Here is a 20,640-nt window from a genome sequence, read left to right as displayed (position 1 = left end):
GTGTGTGTGTGTGTGTGTGTGTGTGTGTGTGTGTGTGTGTGGTTACTCTGTGCTGTAATCAGAGGCCTAGACTTTGACATTATGGGGTTTTAAGTGTAGATCAGTGACACACAATCTAAATGGAAGTTATTTTAAATTCAGGCTGTTGGGGGGGGGGTAAATCATCTCTGAATGCACTATATGTGTGTTTTGGTTGTTGAGAGGGAAGCGTCAGTTTAAATTGGTCTATAATAGTCGTTATGTTGCTTCTGGTGACAGCTTCGTCTATGACGTAGAAGGGGGAACAAAAGGGGGTGAGATTAAGCCAAGCGGTTTTACACAGCGAGATGAAAGGAGGCCACTCTGTTGCTGTTGCCAATGTGGACCCAAAACAGCCCACAACATCAACGGCTCTGGCCTACTTTATAAACACACAACTCCGCTAACCATAGAGCTGGAGGGACTACAAGACCTTAGGGAGTGTTTCTTGTAATTTGAATTCACTTATTTGTTTAAAAATGCGTTCTATTTTTGAATCCCTAGCTCAAGGGGTTACAGTGAAACACTGATTATTCTATTTCCATGGGAAGTTGTCCCTTAGTAAAGAGTTGGGGTTGTTTTCTTTGTGTTTGTAAAGTATGTTTTCTTTTCATCCACAGTTAACAGTGTCTCATCTGATCTAATCGGTAGAGGAGTTTCCTCCTAAGCCGCCCTCTGTGCTGCAGGTCTCCTGTTCTCTCAGAGAGGCTGTCTGTCTGTCTGTCTTTATTCCAATAGCTATCTGTCTGTCTGTATGTCTGTCTTTATTCCAATAGCTATCTGTCTGTCTGTCTGTCTGTCTGTCTGTCTGTCTGTATGTCTGGCTTTATTCCAATATCTATCTGTCTGTCTATCTGTCTTTATTCCAATAGCTATCTCTGCCACACGTCAGTCCGCCTGTACCCCCCTGGAGATCTGTCTCCATGTGATCTCTACTCTTTATAATCCCTCCTGGCAGCCCCAACAGTGATGTGATTGTGGTGGGTTGTCATGACATCAGGCTGACTGTCTATGTGGCAGCAGGTGGACCTGCCACCCTCTCCCACTCCTGAGACAGACCTGTGGAGGGGCGGGTGGTTGTCTGTGTGTGTGTGTGTGTGTGTGTGTGTGTGTGTGTGTGTGTCTGTGTCTGTGTGTCTGTGTGTTTGTGCGTGTGTTTGTGCATGTGTGCGTGTTGGGCAGCTAATGGGCATCAGTTGGCATATGGCATGGCTTGTGGACAGGGACCTGATGGGACGGGACTGAAACAGGTTCCCATGCCAGGATGCTTCTTAGTGGGATTTAGGTATGTTTATGGTGAAGCATTCCTCACCGGCTCAACCTAAATGAGCCGTTATAACAGACGCTTCCAAACGGAGACCCTCCCTGTTTAAAACACACTCTCTTATTGTGTGACAGTTGCATAGTGGTGACATCATCTCCCAGGGTCTCTGTTCTACTGCTTGGTTGTCCATCTCATTTGCTGCACTACTAGTGAACAGAGCTGTTAAATGAAGGAGAGATTTCTCTATTTCTCTTTCACTCCTTTTCTCTGGCAGGGGTGGCAGAGCTGGGCTGGCAGGGCAGGGGTGGCAGAGCTGGGCTGGCAGGGCAGGGGTGGCAGGGCAGGGGTGGCAGAGCTGGGCTGGCAGGGCAGGGGTGGCAGAGCTGGGCTGGCAGGGTAGGGGTGGCAGAGCTGGGCTGGCAGGGCAGGGGTGGCAGAGCTGGGCTGGCAGAGCTGGGCTGGCAGGGCAGGGGTGGCAGAGCTGGGCTGGCAGGGCAGGGGTGGCAGAGCTGGGCTGGCAGGGCAGGGGTGACAGAGCTGGGCTGGCAGGGCAGGGATGACAGAGCTGGGCTGGCAGGGCAGGGGTGACAGAGCTGGGCTGGCAGGGCAGGGGTGGCAGAGCTGGGCTGGCAGGGCAGGGATGACAGAGCTGAGCTGGCAGGGCAGGGGTGACAGAGCTGGACTGGCAGGGCAAGGCTGGCAGAACAGGGCTCACTCGCACAGTTTCCACACAGCTCTGAGTCTATGCATATAGTTCTGTATTTATTTATGTTTATTTTCATGGTTGTTGAATGGTTGATGGTTATTAGATGGTTGATGGTTGTGTAGCTTAGGTATCATACCTCCTGCCTGCTGGCTATATAGACTAACGGGGTGGTGACAGCGAGAGTCTACAGTACGTCATTAGGTATCATACCTCCTGCCTGCTGGCTATATAGACTAACGGGGTGGTGACAGCGAGAGTCTACAGTACGTCATTAGGTATCATACCTCCTGCCTGCTGGCTATATAGACTAACGGGGTGGTGACAGCGAGAGTCTACAGTATGTCATTAGGTATCATACCTCCTGCCTGCTGGCTATATAGACTAACGGGGTGGTGACAGCGAGAGTCTACAGTATGTCATTAGGTATCATACCTCCTGCCTGCTGGCTATATAGACTAACGGGGTGGTGACAACGAGAGTCTACAGTATGTCATTAGGTATCATACCTCCTGCCTGCTGGCTATATAGACTAACGGGGTGGTGACAGCGAGAGTCTACAGTATGTCATTAGGTATCATACCTCCTGCCTGCTGGCTATATAGACTAACGGGGTGGTGACAGCGAGAGTCTACAGTATGTCATTAGGTATCATACCTCCTGCCTGCTGGCTATATAGACTAACGGGGTGGTGACAACGAGAGTCTACAGTATGTCATTAGGTATCATACCTCCTGCCTGCTGGCTATATAGACTAACGGGGTGGTGACAGCGAGAGTCTACAGTATGTCATTAGGTATCATACCTCCTGCCTGCTGGCTATATAGACTAACGGGGTGGTGACAGCGAGAGTGTACAGTATGTCATTAGGTATCATACCTCCTGCCTGCTGGCTATATAGACTAACGGGGTGGTGACAACGAGAGTCTACAGTATGTCATTAGGTATCATACCTCCTGCCTGCTGGCTATATAGACTAACGGGGTGGTGACAACAAGAGTCTACAGTATGTCATTAGGTATCATACCTCCTGCCTGCTGGCTATATAGACTAACGGGGTGGTGACAACGAGAGTCTACAGTATGTCATTAGGTATCATACCTCCTGCCTGCTGGCTATATAGACTAACGGGGTGGTGACAGCGAGAGTCTACAGTATGTCATTAGGTATCATACCTCCTGCCTGCTGGCTATATAGACTAACGGGGTGGTGACAGCGAGAGTCTACAGTATGTCATTAGGTATCATACCTCCTGCCTGCTGGCTATATAGACTAACGGGGTGGTGACAACGAGAGTCTACAGTATGTCATTAGGTATCATACCTCCTGCCTGCTGGCTATATAGACTAACGGGGTGGTGACAGCGAGAGTCTACAGTATGTCATTAGGTATCATACCTCCTGCCTGCTGGCTATATAGACTAACGGGGTGGTGACAGCGAGAGTCTACAGTATGTCATTAGGTATCATACCTCCTGCCTGCTGGCTATATAGACTAACGGGGTGGTGACAACGAGAGTCTACAGTATGTCATTAGGTATCATACCTCCTGCCTGCTGGCTATATAGACTAACGGGGTGGTGACAACGAGAGTCTACAGTATGTCATTAGGTATCATACCTCCTGCCTGCTGGCTATATAGACTAACGGGGTGGTGACAGCGAGAGTCTACAGTATGTCATTAGGTATCATACCTCCTGCCTGCTGGCTATATAGACTAACGGGGTGGTGACAACGAGAGTCTACAGTATGTCATTAGGTATCATACCTCCTGCCTGCTGGCTATATAGACTAACGGGGCGGTGACAGAGAGTCTACAGTATGTCATTGTCAGGGGATACCTACTCTAATGGCACCACTCCATCCAGAACTACTGAACTGGTTCTGTTTATGTTCAGCACCCAGTCTAGTTTCCGGCCAAGTCACGATGGCACCATCCCAAAAAGCCTAGAAGTCCCCTTCTGTCCTGGAAGTCCCCTTCTGTCCCCACTCAGAAACACAGTCTTCTTCCCCTCTTCTCATCCTTTAATCAGCCTTTTTTTTATACAGTATGTCTTAGAAGCAAAGACATAAGACAAATGGAGAATGCAACTGTACTCAGTCGAGTGTGTGTGTGTGTGTGTGTGTGTGTGTGTGTGTGTGTGTGTGTGTGTGTGTGTGTGTGTGTGTGTGTATGTGTGTGTCTGACTGTGACACCATATCTGTCATGGGCTGCCCTACAGTGACAGAGATAGATGTTAAGGCATTGAGTGTTGTGAGGATGTGACGTCTCTAGCCCCAAATGGAGTGTGAGAGCTCTGTTCTGTTGGGTTGAAACTCGCTGACTGCTAACTCAATTTGTCTCTCCATGTCCATATTGAGTTAGCCAAGCGTTCTAAAGGCTCTTAACTTAATCTCCTCATCCTCCTGCTTCTGCCCCTCCTCTCCCTCCTCCTCCTCCCTGTCTCATCCTCCTCCTCCTCCCCTCCTCCTTCCCATCCTCCCCCTTCTCCTTCTTCTCCTCCCCCTTCTCCTCCTCTTCCTCTTCCTCCTCCCTCTCCTTCTCCTCCTCCCCCTTCTCCTCCTCCTTCCCCTTATCCTCTTCCTCCTCCCTCTCCTTCTCCTCCTCCTCCTTGTGGTCCTTTTCCTCCCCCACCTCCTTCTCCTCCCACTCCTTTAGGGATGCAAATTAGTCACCTTTTGGCAAAATTCATGGTTTAAAATCCAAATGTGAGTGAACAAGTGATGCGCGTTTGGAGGAGTACTGGCTGTAATCCAAGGCTCAGACAATCATTCACATAACAACAAAATGCAGCGCAGCACTCGACTGAAGAGAGAAGAGAACCAATTTACCAGTTACAGCAGCGTGTACCCTGGACAATAATTAAGAGGTAACATTAGGTGAGAAGCCTGACCACGCAGGCAGGGATGAGAAGGTGATGAAGCGTACTTCATGAGCCGTAACCGAAAAACTACTGGTATTTTGAAAGTTTGAGGTGAGGGAGAAAGTGGAACGAGTATTAGCATTGTTAAGTATCTTGTTAGCTGGATCAAATTCTTCGTTAGCTAGCCAGAGAAATGTTGAGCAACATTAGCCAACTTATCTGATCAAATAATTGAGTTTATGGTGTGAACATTAGCTTGCTTATAAAGTCAGACAGCTAACGTTAGCTAGCTAACTTTACAACATCAGATGAGCTAACATTAGTAACCTAACCAATCGCTAATCGCTATAGTATGAACTGGTATACGACTCCTTGCCGTTCAAGTTATAATGCGTTAGTTATTTACTGAACTCTGGCAATCTGTGTGAAATGTTAACTAGCTAACGAACTAACCACTATCTGTTAGCTAATGTTTTCCCTCTACAGTATGTGGTTCATTTTCAGAATGAGAGAATTAGGTGTAAATGAGGCGTTGCTTGTTAAACAAGTGGATTCAGGGATCAAGTGTAGCTGGAGCCGGGCCTGGTTTAAACTGGATGCCACTATAGTGAAAGTGAACACCACTTTCCCTCTTCCTCACTTTTGCTGGCACATTGTAGAACAGATGTCCACAGGCAGAACATGTACAATGTAATAATGTGCAGTGTTGCCCAAAGGTATTGCTTTTGTTGTGTTGAACTTGACAGTAACACGTGTGTGTGTGTGTGTGAGGGGGGATTATAAAAATGTTGACTCTGCTCCTGCTCCTCCACCCCCTCCCCCTGCTCCTCTCCCTCCTCATCCTCCTGTTTTTGATTGGCCTGAATAAAGAGTTCTAGAGTTTGACATGACTCTGAGCAGAACCACATGGATGCTGGAGATTTGTGGGCTCATGTTTCAGAGGGTTAGGGTTCCATGGGGTTAGTCTGGGTTCAGGGGTCAAAGGCTTTGTAGCCTGTGAGGTAACCTGACCTGGGTAAGGGTTTGGAGCAAAACAACAGCATTTTGACTGTGCAGTCGTTCAACACATGCAACAAACACACACACACACATGTGCGCGCACGCACGCACACATATACACACACACACACACACACACACACACACACACACACACACACACACACACACATGCAAACAAAGCTTTCAGGCTTTGCATATGCATTCCAAAAAGTAATTTTAAATTCTTTGCTCAACGTTCCCATGACAAATCTCTTTAGGATGCCCTCGTCCCCTTTTCTCACCGCCTTCCCTTTCTCCATTTCCCCCCTTTGCCAAACCCCCTGTTGCTCTCTCTTCCCCTGCCTCTCTCTCTTCCCCTGCCTCTCTCTCTTCCCCTGCCTCTCTCTCTTCCCCTGCCTCTCTCTCTTCCCCTGCCTCTCTCTCTTCCCCTGCCTCTCTCTCTTCCCCTGCCTCTCTCTCTTCCCCTGCCTCTCTCTCTCTTCCTCTGCCTCTCTCTCTCTTCCCCTGCCTCTCTCTCTTCCCCTGCCTCTCTCTCTTCCCCTGCCTCTCTCTCTTCCCCTGCCTCTCTCTCTCTTCCTCTGCCTCTCTCTCTCTTCCCTTGCCTCTCTCTCTCTTCCTCTGCCTCTCTCTCTCTTCCCCTGCCTCTCTCTCTTCCCCTGCCTCTCTCTTCCCCTGCCTCTCTCTCTTCCCCTGCCTCTCTCTCTTCCCCTGCCTCTCTCTCTTCCCCTGCCTCTCTCTCTCTTCCCCTGCCTCTCTCTCTCTTCCCCTGCCTCTCTCTCTTCCCCTGCCTCTCTCTCTTCCCCTGCCTCTCTCTCTTCCCCTGCCTCTCTCTCTCTTCCCCTGCCTCTCTCTCTCTTCCCCTGCCTCTCTCTCTTCCCCTGCCTCTCTTTCTTCCCCTGCCTCTCTCTCTTCCCCTGCCTCTCTCTCTCTTCCCCTGCCTCTCTCTCTCTTCCCCTGCCTCTCTCTCTCTTCCCCTGCCTCTCTCTCTCTTCCCCTGCCTCTCTCTCTCTTCCCCTGCCTCTATCGCTTCCCCTGCCTCTCTCTCTTCCCCTGCCTCTCTCTCTTCCCCTGCCTCTCTTTCTTCCCCTGCCTCTCTCTCTTCCCCTGCCTCTCTCTCTCTTCCCCTGCCTCTCTCTCTCTTCCCCTGCCTCTCTCTCTCTTCCCCTGCCTCTCTCTCTCTCTTCCCCTGCCTCTCTCTCTTCCCCTGCCTCTCTTTCTTCCCCTGCCTCTCTCTCTTCCCCTGCCTCTCTTTCTTCCCCTGCCTCTCTTTCTTCCCCTGCCTCTCTTTCTTCCCCTGCCTCTCTTTCTTCCCCTGCCTCTCTCTCTTCCCCTGCCTCTCTCTCTTCCCCTGCCTCTCTCTCTTCCCCTGCCTCTCTCTCTTCCCCTGCCTCTCTCTCTTCCCCTGCCTCTCTCTCTTCCCCTGCCTCTCTCTCTTCCCCTGCCTCTCTCTCTTCCCCTGCTTCTCTCTCTTCCCCTGCCTCTCTCTCTCTTCCCCTGCCTCTCTCTCTTCCCCTGCCTCTCTCTCTCTTCCCCTGCCTCTCTCACTCTGTCCTGCTGTAGGACCATTAGGCTATATGGTTTCGATGGGATAGATAGTGTTTCAGCAATACGATTGGCCATTTTGATCCCTCTTGTTGCGAACAGTGTGGTCCGTGGGAGTGTGAGTGGTCGTTAGGGTCAGAATGGGTGTGAGGGTGAATGGTCAAACGGTTCATAGGGAGGAGACTGGTCAGTGTGGTTGAGAGTGGTCCTTGAGGTCCATAGGCGTGTAAAGCACGGTCAGATCAGGACCACTCCCTGTGCTGTGGTATTCACCCTCTGGTCCAACAATAACCACAGGCAGAACAGAACCCACTCACAGACGGGATGAGAATATACTGGAATACTGGAATATACTCTATACTCAATATCAATCTGTTTACGCAAGAGTTGGGTATATTCTCTCTCCCACTCTCTCTCTCTCTCTCTCTCTCCCTCTCACTCACTCTAATTCAATTGGCTTTCTCTCGCTCTCACTCTCAGCACCAAGTCCAGTTCCACCCTGTTCTAAAGCTCATGCCTGTCATTGGGCTCTGTTTTCAGAGATGTAAAGTTTTGAGTGAGAAGCGCTCCACTATGGAAGCCCGGACCGACTGTGTCAGGATGAATAACCGTGAACTCCCCCGGGAGGATGAGGACAGCTGAAGAGGGGGCAAGCATAGAGAGAGGGAGAAGATGAGTGAAAAAAGCCCTGAGAAAAGGAGTGTGAATTTTCCCCGGTGTTAGCGGCTGGGCAGTGGGGACACTGTATGCTTTTGTCTGCAGGCAGTGCTGAGCCAAACAGGATTAGAGGAGGAGAGGAGGCTCTAGCAACAGAACAAAGCAGCCCACAAGGCACGTGATCTGGGCATGCTGGTGCTGTAGCCCTTCCCTCTGGTTCTGCACCACCATCCAGAGAGACACACTGTAGGCCTCTTCGTCCCATACTACCAACTACCATCCAGACAGAATGGTTTCATTCATTTCATTTTGTATTATAAGCCTCCCCATCCTAATGAATGGCATTATGGTCCCTCATTAACTCACAGACATCCCTATGCGCTCACTCCTCCCTCCCTCCCTCCCTCCCTCCCTCCCTCCCTCCCTCCCTCCCTCCCACCCACCCACCCACCCACCCTCCCTCCCTCCCTCCCTCCCTCCCACCCACCCACCCTCCCTCCCTCCCACCCACCCACCCACCCTCCCTCCCTCCCACCCTCCCTCCCTCCCTCCAGCTGCTGGCTAGCTCTGCTCAATAAGATCCTATAGAATAGCCCAGAGTAGACCTCAATCACTTTCCATATGGCTGCTCTCCTCATCTACCAAGTAGTAATGAGGTACAGATGGAAACTGCCTTGTGGCTTGCCACTGCCCACTGGCCCGACGACTGGCTGGTGACTAGCCACTGCCCACTGGCCACTGGCCTGACTACTGGCTGGAGGCTAGCCACTGCCCACTGGCCTGACGACTGGTAGGTGGCTAGCCACTGCCCACTGGCCTGACGACTGGCTGGAGGCTAGCCACTGCCCACTGGCCCGACTACTGGCTGGTGACTAGCCACTGCCCACTGGCCTGACGACTGGCTGGTGGTTAGCCATTGCCCCTGGCCTGACGACTGGCTGGAGGCTAGCCACTGGCCTGACGACTGGCTGGAGGCTAGCCACTGCCCACTGGCCTGACAACTGGCTGGTGGCTAGCCACTGCCCAATGCCCACTGGCCCGACTACTGGCTGGTGGCTAGCCACTGGCCTGACGACTGGCTGGGTGAGGCACTTCCCTCCCTGTGATGAGCAAACTGTTCGGGACTCCAGTCCCATCTCACTCAACACACACACCTCACCTGTGTGACCACCAACTGACAGACAAGGGTGCAGCCCACACACACAAAGACACACAAACATACACAAACACACACAAACACAGACCGGTTGGTTTGGTTCCTCAGCCCTGAGAATAAATAATAACTCCATAGCGCCAGGGTTTCCCTCTGACTGTGTAATAGCTGTAATCAAGGCTGAAATGAGCATGGCCTGCTGACACTTCCACACATCTGAAAGGAGGTGGTGTAGCTGTGCAGCTGTTCATCTGAGGCCATGGCATGGCAGACGTGTGCTTGTTGACTGGGGGCGCTCCACTGCATGGTCCTTACTATCAAAGCCTGCCAGAATGATGGCGTTCCTAATGCATTTTCCCCTTTGTGGTGAAACACAGAGGTCATATTCTGTACTGTCGCTCTGTCTATTTACTCTACTCACTCACCAGAGTTACATGACTCTGAATGTCTGTTTGTTCACGTGTAATGGCTGTGGATGTACTCTACCTATCCAATACAGTACGGCACATTCTGCCATATTCCTTATTCCTTCCTTATGGACCCTTGACTGAGGGTCCAGACAGATGGATGGTGTGTGTGTCCTCTGTTCCCTAATCAAATCACTGTGATAGCACTGTGATAGCACCCCCCCCCCCCCCAGACCTTACAAGTCTGGACACATGAGCTCGTCCCAGGACAGCCCACCCCATAGAGGAGCAATGTTTCCACAACACCCCCCCCCCCCCCCCCCCCCCCCCCTGATCACAATGCATCTTTTAATCGTCTACACTTGTCTAAAAATGTGGTCACAATCGGAATGTGGACAAGATCAGGACAAAGGCAGCATGTTAGAACCAGGTCTGAACAGGGCTTATGTCTGTGAGTAGTTCTGACCCTCTAGGCAGGAGGAGTTGAGTAAACAGAACAGAAGTCTGTGGAACCAGTTATATAATAGTCATTTGTTGAGTGTTTGGCCATGGTAATGAAAGACACTACATCCATATGTATGTGTATACAGTGTGTATGTATTTATTTGCGTTCCCCAATGTAAACTCTCCGTCAGTAGAGGCGATTCAGACTTTTTTTCCCCTGTGCTTCTCTCCGATGTGAACGCTGTGTTGGTATTTCCTGTTTTCACTATGGAGAGATGCCCTTTGAACTCTCCAACAGGCGCTCCCCCAGGACACCCCAACTCTCGACACTCAGGGCCCCACCCCTTTTTCCCAGCATCCCTCAGAGAAACAACAACACAAATCCACTCATGGATGTTTGTTTTTAATCAATATCCCAAATGTCATTTGTATTTTCGCAAACATTTGTCTCTGACCGCCATAAGGTATTACAGTCAAATGCTTGTCCACATGGTAGCACCCTACACAACAGGCAGGCACTTAAACACACACCGCCTGAGCAACTGACACAACATTGTGTTGTTATCTATTGACCAAGGCCTTCAAAGTGTCAATGTGAGAGAGACAGAAGATAGAGAGAGAGAGAGAGAGAGAGAGAGAAGGAGGAGCAGGATAGACGGAGGAGGAGGATAGAGGTATGACAGACCACATATTCACCTTGCACGCCCTAATTGACAAACAAACAAACCAAAACAAAGTCTTCTCATGCTTTGTTGATTTCAAAAAGCTTTTAACTCAATTTGGCATGAGGGTCCGCTATAAGAAATTGATGGAAGGCGGTGTTGGGGGGGGGAAATACAAATTCCATACAGACACCGTTGCCCTAGAGCACACAAAAAACGATACATACCTCAGCCTAAACATCAGCGCCACAGGTAACTTCCAGAAAGCTGTGAACGATCTGAGAGACAAGCCAAGAAGGACCTTCTATGCCATCAAAAGGAACATAAATTTCAACATACCAATTAGGATTTGGCTAAAAATATTTGAATCAGTTTTAGAACCCATTGCCCTTTATGGTTGTGAGGTCTGGGGTCCGCTCACCAACCAATAATTCACAAAATGGGACAAACACCAAGTTGAGATGCTGCATGCAGAAATCAGCAAAAAATATTCTATGTAAAACGTAAAACACCAAATAATTCATTCAGAGCAGAATTAGGCCGAAAAGAGACGTTAAAATCTACAACCACCTAAAAGGAAGTGAATCCCAAACCTTCCATAACAAAGCCATCACCTACAGAGAGATGAACCTGGAGAAGAGTCCCCTAAGCAAGCTGGTCCTGGGGCTCTGTTCACAAACACAAACAGACCCCACAGAGCCCCAGGACAGCAACAGCAACACAATTAGACTCAACCAAATCATGAGAAAGCAAAAAAATATCTACTTGACACATTGGAAAGAATTTACCAAAAAACATAGCAAACTGGAATGCTATTTGGCCCTAAACAGAGAGTACACAGTGGCAGAATACCTGACCACTGTGACTGACCATAAAATTGTCAGACTCCAGTCACCCAAGTTATAGGCTGTTTTCTCTGCTACCGCACGGCAAGCGGTACCAGAGCGCCAAGTCTGGGACCAAAAGGCTCCTCAACAGCTTCTACCCCCCAAACCATAAGACTGCTGAACAATTCATAAAATCGCCCCCGGACTATTTACATTGACCCCCCCCCCCCCCCCCCCCCCCTCTTTTTGTACACTGCTGCTACTCGCTGTTGTTTGTTACCTATGCATAGTCACTTCACCACCACCTACATGTACAGATTACCTCAACTAGCCTGTACCCCTGCACCCTGACTCTGTACCGGTGCCCCCTGTATATAGCCTCCACATTGACTCTGTACCGGTACCCCCTGTATATAGCCTCCACATTGACTCTGTAGCAGTACCACCTGTATATATCCTCCACATTGACTCTGTACCGGTACCCCCTGTATATAGCCTCCACATTGACTCTATACCGGTGCACCCTGTATATAGCCTCCACATTGACTCTGTACCGGTGCACCCTGTATATAGCCTCCACATTGACTCAGTACCGGTACCACCTGTATATAGCCTCCACATTGACTCTGTACCAGTACCCCCTGTATATAGTCTCCACATTGACTCTGTACCAGTACCCCCTGTATATAGTCTCCACATTGACTCTGTACCAGTACCCCCTGTATATAGTCTCCACATGGACTCTGTACCAGTACCCCCTGTATATAGTCTCCACATTGACTCTGTACCAGTACCCCCTGTACATAGTCTCCACATTGACTCTGTACCAGTACCCCCTGTATATAGTCTCCACATGGACTCTGTACCAGTACCCCCTGTATATAGCCTCCACATTGACTCTATACCGGTGCACCCTGTATATAGCCTCCACATTGACTCTGTACCAGTACCCCCTGTATATAGTCTCCACATTGACTCTGTACCAGTACCCCCTGTATATAGTCTCCACATTGACTCTGTACCAGTACCCCCTGTATATAGTCTCCACATGGACTCTGTACCAGTACCCCCTGTATATAGTCTCCACATTGACTCTGTACCAGTACCCCCTGTATATAGTCTCCACATTGACTCTGTACCAGTACCCCCTGTATATAGTCTCCACATTGACTCTGTACCAGTACCCCCTGTATATAGTCTCCACATTGACTCTGTACCAGTACCCCCTGTATATAGTCTCCACATTGACTCTGTACCAGTACCCCCTGTATATAGTCTCCACATTGACTCTGTACAAGTACCCCCTGTATATAGTCTCATTATTGTTGTTCTTATTGTGTTACTTTTTATTATAACTTTGTATTTTAGTCTCCTTGGTAAATATTTTCTTCTTCTTGAACTGCACTGTTGGTTAAGGGCCTGTAAGAAAGCATTTCACAGTAAAGTCTACACTGTTGGTTAATGGCTTGTAAGAAAGCATTTCACAGTAAAGTCTACACTGTTGGTTAAGGGCTTGTAAGAAAGCATTTCACGGTAAAGTCTACACTGTTGGTTAATGGCTTGTAAGAAAGCATTTCACAGTAAGGTCTACACTGTTGGTTAATGGCTTGTAAGAAAGCATTTCACAGTAAAGTCTACACTGTTGGTTAAGGGCTTGTAAGAAAGCATTTCACGGTAAAGTCTACACTGTTGGTTAATGGCTTGTAAGAAAGCATTTCACAGTAAAGTCTACACTGTTGGTTAAGGGCTTGTAAGAAAGCATTTCACGGTAAGGTCTACACTTGTTGTATTCGGTGCATGTGGCAAATAATGTTTGATTTGATTTGACCAAAAATTACGGAAAGCTTTGAATATGTACAGACTCAGTCAGCATAGCCTTGCTATTGAGAGAGGCCGTTGTAGACAGACCTGGCTCTCAAGAGAAGACAGGCTATGTGCACACTGCCCACAAAATGAGGTGAAAACTGAGCTGCACTTCCTAACCTCCTGCCAAATGTATGAACATATTAGAGACACATATTTCCCTCAGATTACACAGACCCACAAAGAATTTGAAAACAAATCCAATTTGGATAAACTCCCATATCTATTGGGTGAAATACCACAGAGAGAGAGAGAGAGAGAGAGAGAGAATATACCCAACTCTTGCGTAAACAGATTGATATTACACAAGCTAGTATCGATCATAGCTACATGTCATTCTCACACCCAATACAAACATACTCATACCCACATGTACATCAGCACAAAGGAAAACACACATAGATGCTGTCTAGGTCACCCGTTCTCTTGAGAGTGTGTAAGGGATGTTAGACTGATAGAAAACAAGTGAAATGACGTTTTAACAGTTAAAAATGTAGAGAAGAGAAAACAGACCAGAGGCTGTTTTTTTTAAGTGTGGAAGGATAAGTGCAGAACACGAAAGAAAGGGAGCGTGGAAATGGAGAGACGTTGAAAGATGAAGAGAAAAGTAATGAGAGAGAGTGGGGGGGGGTGAAGTAGAGTGAGGAAGACAAGGAGAGAAAGGATGAGAGGAGAATGTTTGAGAGAATGTATGAATCTTTAAGAGCAGAGAGGTGAAGTACTAGAGTAAAGGTGTAGCTAGTGATAGAAGGTTTTCTATTCTAGCAAAGTACTTCAGTCTTTGTGAGAAGGTGAGAGATGTTGTGAGAGAGGTGGAGATGAGACTTAGTGAGAGAAAAGAACAGTTGAGAGCGGTGGAGACAGACAGAAACCGAGAGGGTACTGAAGGGTACTGAAGTACCCAATGTTGGAGAAGAGGGTATTGTGGTGGTGAGAGGATGATCCTTGAGAGGACAGAGAGAGTAGAGTAGGACTGTAGTAGTGTGAGAGGAGAGGAGAGGAGAGGAGAGGAGAGGAGAGGAGAGGAGAGGAGAGGAGAGGGTATGTTGGTCTTTTATTCAGATCCCCATTAGCTGTTGTGAAAGCAGAAACTACTCTTCCTGGGGTTCACACAAAACATATCAAAAGAGAACCATGGTTCTCTCCCAGAAGCTTGGCTGGTGCGTAAAATCCACGAATTCAGACAAACTAAAGGTGTTATAGGTTCGCACACAAAACATGAAGCATGACATAATACAGAACGTTAATAAACAAGAACAACTCAAGGACAGAACTACATAATTTAATAATGGCAAACTTAGCCTATATATCAATACATACACACAAAATATCTCGGTCAAATAGGGGAGTGGCGCTGTGCCGTGAGGTGTTGCTTCATCTGTTTTTTTAAACCAGGTTTGTTGTTCATTTGAGCAATATGAGATGGAAGTGAGTTCCATGCAATAAGGCTCTATATAATACTGTACACTTTGTTGAATTTGTTCTGGATTTGGGGACTGTGAAAAGACCCCTGGTGACATGTCTGGTGGGGTAAGTGTTTGTGTCAGAGCTGTGTGTAAGTTGACAATGAGAACAATTTGGAATTTTCAATACATTGTTTCTTATAAAAAGAAGTGATGCAGTCAGTCTCTCCTCAACTCTTAGCCAAGAGACACTGGCAGCATAGTATTTATATCAGCCCTCTGATTACAATGAAGAGCAAGATATGCAGCTTAACTTGGTCTTTCTTTGCAGCACTTGATCATGACTGAATAATAATCAAGGTAAGACAAGACTTGAGCCAGCCAGACTTGATTTTTGTAGTGTGGTGTCAAAAAAGTGTGTATTTTTATTATGGAAAGACCACTCCCCGTCTTTACAACCATTGCATCTGTTTTGACCATGACAGTTTACACCAAGCAATTTAGTCTCCTCAACTTGTTCAACAGCTCTACATTCATTACCAGATTCAGCTGAGGTCTAGAGCTTAGGGAATGATTTCTTCCAAATACAATGCTCTTAGTTTTAGAGATGTTCAGGACCAGTTTATTACTGGCCACCCTTTCCAAAACTGACTGCAACTCCTTGTTAATGTTTTTTTGTGTGACTGTAGAAGCTGTATTTGCTGACACTTATATGGTTGAATCAACAGCATACATGGACACACAGGTTTTGTTTAATGCCAGTGGCAGGTCATTGGTAAAAATATAAAAGAGTAGAAGACCTAGAGAGCTTCCCTGTGGTACACCTGACACTACATGTTTGACATTAGAGAAGTTTCCATTAAAGAAACCCCTCTGAGTTCTATTCTATACACTACATGACCAAAAGAATGTGGACACCTGTTAGTCGAACATCTCATTCCAAAATCACGGGCATCAATATGGAGTTGGTCCCCCATTTGCTGTAATAACAGCCTCCACTCTTCCTTCCACACCGATCTGGACAAAACATTTCTGTATGGATTCTCCTGGCATCCGCCAAACCCAGATTCACCCAAGTCATAGACTATTCTCTCTGCTACCGCATGGGATGCGATAACGGAACGCCAAATCTAGGTCCAAAAGGCTCCATAACAGCTTCTACCCCCAAGTCATAAGACTACTGAACAATTAATCAAATGGCCACCCGGACTATTTACATTGACCCCCCCCCTTTGTTTTTACACGGCTGCTTGTCACGCCCTGGCCATAGAGAGGTTTTTATTCTCTATTTTGGTTAGGCAAGGGTGTGACTCGGGTGGGCATTCTAGTTTCTTTATTTCTATCTTTTCTATTTCTTTGTTTTTGGCCGAGTGTGGTTCCCAATCAGAGGCAGCTGTCTATCGTTGTATCTGATTGGGAATCATCCTTAGGTAGTCCTTTTTCCCCTCTTTCATTTGCGGGTTCTTCATTTTGCACTAGTTGTTATTTTTGCCCTGCAGAACGTCACGTTCGTATTTTGTTTTTTGTTTTGTTGTTGTCGGTGTTCAGTTAATAAATAAATAGAATGAACGCGTACCACGCTGCGCTTTGGTCCACTTCTCCCCATGACGATCGTGACACTGCTACTGTTTACTATCTATGCATAGTCACTTTACCCCTATCTACATGTACAAATGACCTCGACTATCCTGTTTGTAGCCTTGTTGTTATTTTATTGTTACTTTTTATTTCATTTTCTACTTTAGTTTATTCAGTAAATATTTTCCTAACTCTATTTCTTGAGCTGCACTGTTGGTTAATGGCTTGTAAGTAAGCATTTTACAGTAACCTGTTGTATTTGACACGTAAAATCAAATCAAATTTGATTTGAGATTAAAGATATGACTGATAGGTGTCTGCTACCATCCTTTCCATCTAAATTGTCAATGCCAGGAGGTTTGTCATTCGGATTACAATCATTTTACCACCTCCCCCACACTAACTTTACAACATTCAAACTTACAATGCTTTTCTTTCATTATTTATGCATGAATACAATGGCTCACTGTTCATTGTTGGCATTTCCTGCCTAAGTGTGCCCACTTTGACAATGAAGTAATAATTGAAATAATTGGCAACATCGAATGGTTTTGTGATGAATAAACCATCTGATTCCTTGAAAGTTGAGTTTGTCTTTCTGACCATCATTTAATTTAATATACTCAAAAATGTATATATAATTGATCTTGGCTTCATAATAATACAATTTCTTATTTTTGTTGAGTCAGATGTGCAGCCAGACCTATTAGCCACCCCCCCCCCCCCCCCCCCCCCCCCCCCATCTCTTTTTTTTGTCATGGGATATAAGCATTTGGTTGTTATTTTACCTGAAATGCACAAGGTCCTCTAGTCTAACAATTAATCCACTGATAAAAGGGTAAACCAAGTTTGTTTCTAGTAATCTCTCCTCCTTCAGGCTTCTTCTTCTTCTTCAGAATGTATATGGCGGTTGGCAACCAACTTTAAGGTGCATTACCACCCCTAACTGGACTGGAGTGTGGACCTCCGTTCATCTTTCAATCACCCACATGGGTATATGCTCCTAAAAACCAATGAGGAGAATGGAGAGGCTGGACTTGCAGCGCGTCAAGCATCAGAAATAGAACCAAGTTCTATTTGTGTGTGTCAAGAATGGAACTGTGGGAAGCATTGAAGTCAATGTGGGCCAGCATCCCTGTGGAACACTTTCGACACCCTGTAGACTCCATACCCCAACAAATTCAGGTTGTTCTGAGGTCAAAAGGGAAGGTGCAACTCAGTATTAGAAAGGTGTTTCTAATGTTGGTATAGTCAGTGGGTTGGTACAGTGCCTTGCAAAAGTATTCACCCCCCTTGGCATTTTTCCTATTTTGTTGCATTATAATTTAATTTAAATTTATTTTTATTTGGATTTCATGTAACGAACATACACAAAATAGTCCAAATTGGTGAATTGAAATGAAAAAAATGACTTGTTTCAAAGAGTTATACAAAATAAAAAATGGAAAAGTGGTGTGTGCATATGTATTCACCCCCTTTGCTATGAAGCCCCTAAATGAGATCTGGTGCAACCAATTACCTTCAGAAGTCACATAATTAATTAAATAAAGTCCACCTGTGTGCAATCTAAGTGTCACATGATCTGTCACATGATCTCAGTATATATACACCTGTTCTGAAAGGCCCCAGAGTCTGCAACACCACTAAGCAAGAGGAACCACCAAGCAAGGAGCAGCATGAAGACCAAAGAGCTCTCCAAACAGGTCAAGGACAACGTTGTGGAGAAGTACAGATCAGGGTTGGGTTATAAGAAAATATCCAAAACGTTAAACATCCCACGGAGCGCCATTAAATTCATTATTTCTGAAGAATATGGCACCACAACAAACCTGCCAAGAGAGGGTCGCCCACCAAAACTCACGGACCAGGCAAAGAGGGCGTTAATCAGAGAGGCAACAAAGAGACCAAAGATAACCCTGAAGGAGCTGCAAAGCTTCACAGCGGAGATTGGAGTATCTGTCCATAGGACCACTTTAAGCTGTACACTCCACAGAGCTGGGCTTGGAATAGTGGCCAGAAAAAAATAAGCAAACATGTTTGGTGTTTCCCAAACATATGGAAGAAGGTACTCTAGATGAGACTAAAATTGAGCTTTTTGGCCATCAAGGAAATGCTATGTCAGGCGCAAACCCAACACCTCTCATCACCCCGAGAACTCGATCCCCACAGTGAATGGTGGTGGCAGTATCATGCTGTGGGGATGGTTTTCATTAGCATGGACTGGGAAACTGGTCAGAATTGAAGGATGGCGCTAAATACAGGGACATTCTTTTTTAAATTGTTTTACCCCTTTTTCTCCCCAATTTCTTGTTATCCAATTGTTGTAGTAGTTACTATCTTGTCTCATTGCTACAACTCCCATACAGGCTCAGGAGAGACGAAGGCTGAATGTCATGCGTCCTCCGATACACAACCCAACCAGCCGTACTGCTTCTTAACACAGCGCGCATCCAACCCGGAAGCCAGCTGCACCAATGTGTCGGAGGCTACACCGTGCACCTGGCAACCTTGGCTGGCGCGCCCTGCGCCCGGCCCACCACAGGAGTCGCTGGTGCGCGATGAGACAAGGAGATCCCTACCGACCAATCCCTCCCTAACCCGGACGACGCTAGGCCAATTGTGCGTCGCCCCACAGACCTCCCGGTCGCGGCCGGTTACGACAGAGCCTGGGCGCGAACTGCAGTACAGCGCCCTTAACCACTGCGCCACCCGGGAGGCCACAGGGACATTCTTGAGGGAAACCTGTTTCAGTCTTCCAGAGATTTGAGACTGGGACCGAGGTTCACCTTCCAGCAGGACAATGACCCTAAGCATACTGCTAAAGCAAAACTTGAGTGGTTTAAGGGGAAACATTTAAATGTCTTGGAATGGCCTAGTCAAAGCCCAAACCTCAATCAAATTGAGAATCTGTGGTACGACTTAAAGATTGCTGTACACCAGCGGAACCCATCCAACTTGAAGGAGCTGGAGCAGTTTTGCCTTGAATGGGCAAAACTCCCTGTGGTTAGATTTGCCAAGCTTATAGAGACATACCCCAAGAGACTTGCAGCTGTAATTGCTGCAAAAGGTGGTTCTACAAAGTATTGACTTTGAGGGGATGAATAGTTACGCAAGCTCAAGTTCTGTTTTTTTTTGTCTTATTTCTTGTTTGTTTAAACACTAAAAAATAAGTGTTAGGCATGTTGTGTAAATCAAATGATACAAACTTCCCAAAAATCCATTTTAATTCCAGGTTGTAAGGCTACAAAATAGGAAAAATGCCAAGGGGGGTGAATACTTTCACTAACCACTGTACCAACACCTCCCCCATAAGCATTCCTGTCTTTTCTATAGATGTTATATCCTTGTATTGCTACTGCTGTATCATCAAAGGAATTATCTAAGTAGTCTCATAAATGGCTAATATATTAATGTTATCTGATGTTAGCAAGTTATTGATTTCATTAACCTTATTTCTAAGGCTACATATATTAATATGGGCTTCTCACATGCTGAGATTCTATCAGAGAGGAGAGAGGCTGAGCTGGAACAGATCACATACCAGCTACTGTAACACTAGGGAAGGAGAAGGGCTACAGCACCGGCCCCTGCCTTTCTTTCCTCCTCTCTCTCTCTCCTTTGTTTTTCTTGCTCCCCTCTCAGTAACTCCACAGTTAAATTCAGACGCTGGTGGCAGGCTACAATTAAGAGTATCTGTGAAGAGCTCTGGAGTCTGGACTCTTGTGTTTTCACTGAAGACACTCACAGCGGTGCACAAGACATCCATCATCCTTCTGAGACGCGCCTGGCACAGGTTGTTTGTTTTCTTTTGGTTTTGAAGAGGAGGGGTTGTAGCAGCGTTCACACGGGGACTGAAGGAACCCCCGCCGTTACAACGCTGTCCCGCGCCAACACAGGGACACAGGGAGGGGGTAAGTTACCTTCTGATCTTTTTTAGGGGACAAAGACCCCCCCTCCACCCATTACGCATCTTTACTCAGGCAATGCTGAATGTAAGTGCTTTGACCTAAATGAGCATGATATGCTGATAGGCTGTATGGTGTTGTCCTCTACTTAACAGAGGCTATATGGTGTTGTCCTCTACTTATCAGAGGCAATATGGTGTTGTCCTGTACTTATCAGAGCCTGTATGGTGTTGTCCTGTACTTATCAGAGCCTGTATGTTGTTGTCCTCTACTTATCAGAGGCTATATGGTGTTGTCCTGTACTTATCAGAGCCTGTATGGTGTTGTCCTGTACTTATCAGAGCCTGTA

At 46.9% G+C, this 20,640-nt stretch overlaps 1 protein-coding gene across 3 annotated transcripts in view; it reads left to right on the top strand.

Moving 5' to 3' along the window:
- LOC110491154 (rho GTPase-activating protein 39) overlaps positions 1-20,640 on the top strand; it is a 163,757-nt gene that overhangs the window by 91,383 nt on the left and 51,734 nt on the right. The window contains exon 1 of one of the 3 annotated variants that reach the window (XM_036947626.1): positions 4,608-4,854. The exons of 1 other annotated variant lie outside the window; for it this stretch is intronic. The gene's annotated coding sequence lies outside the window, so the exon portion shown is untranslated. Of the gene's footprint in view, positions 1-4,607; positions 4,855-19,656; positions 20,298-20,640 lie in introns of those variants that run through there. One more of the 3 variants, XM_036947625.1, reaches the window with a different exon arrangement.

Source organism: Oncorhynchus mykiss, chromosome 16, assembly GCF_013265735.2.
Source record: "Oncorhynchus mykiss isolate Arlee chromosome 16, USDA_OmykA_1.1, whole genome shotgun sequence".
NCBI lineage: Eukaryota > Metazoa > Chordata > Actinopteri > Salmoniformes > Salmonidae > Oncorhynchus > Oncorhynchus mykiss.
Note: the sequence above shows the minus strand (reverse complement) of the source record. Positions and strands in the feature narration are given on the sequence as shown.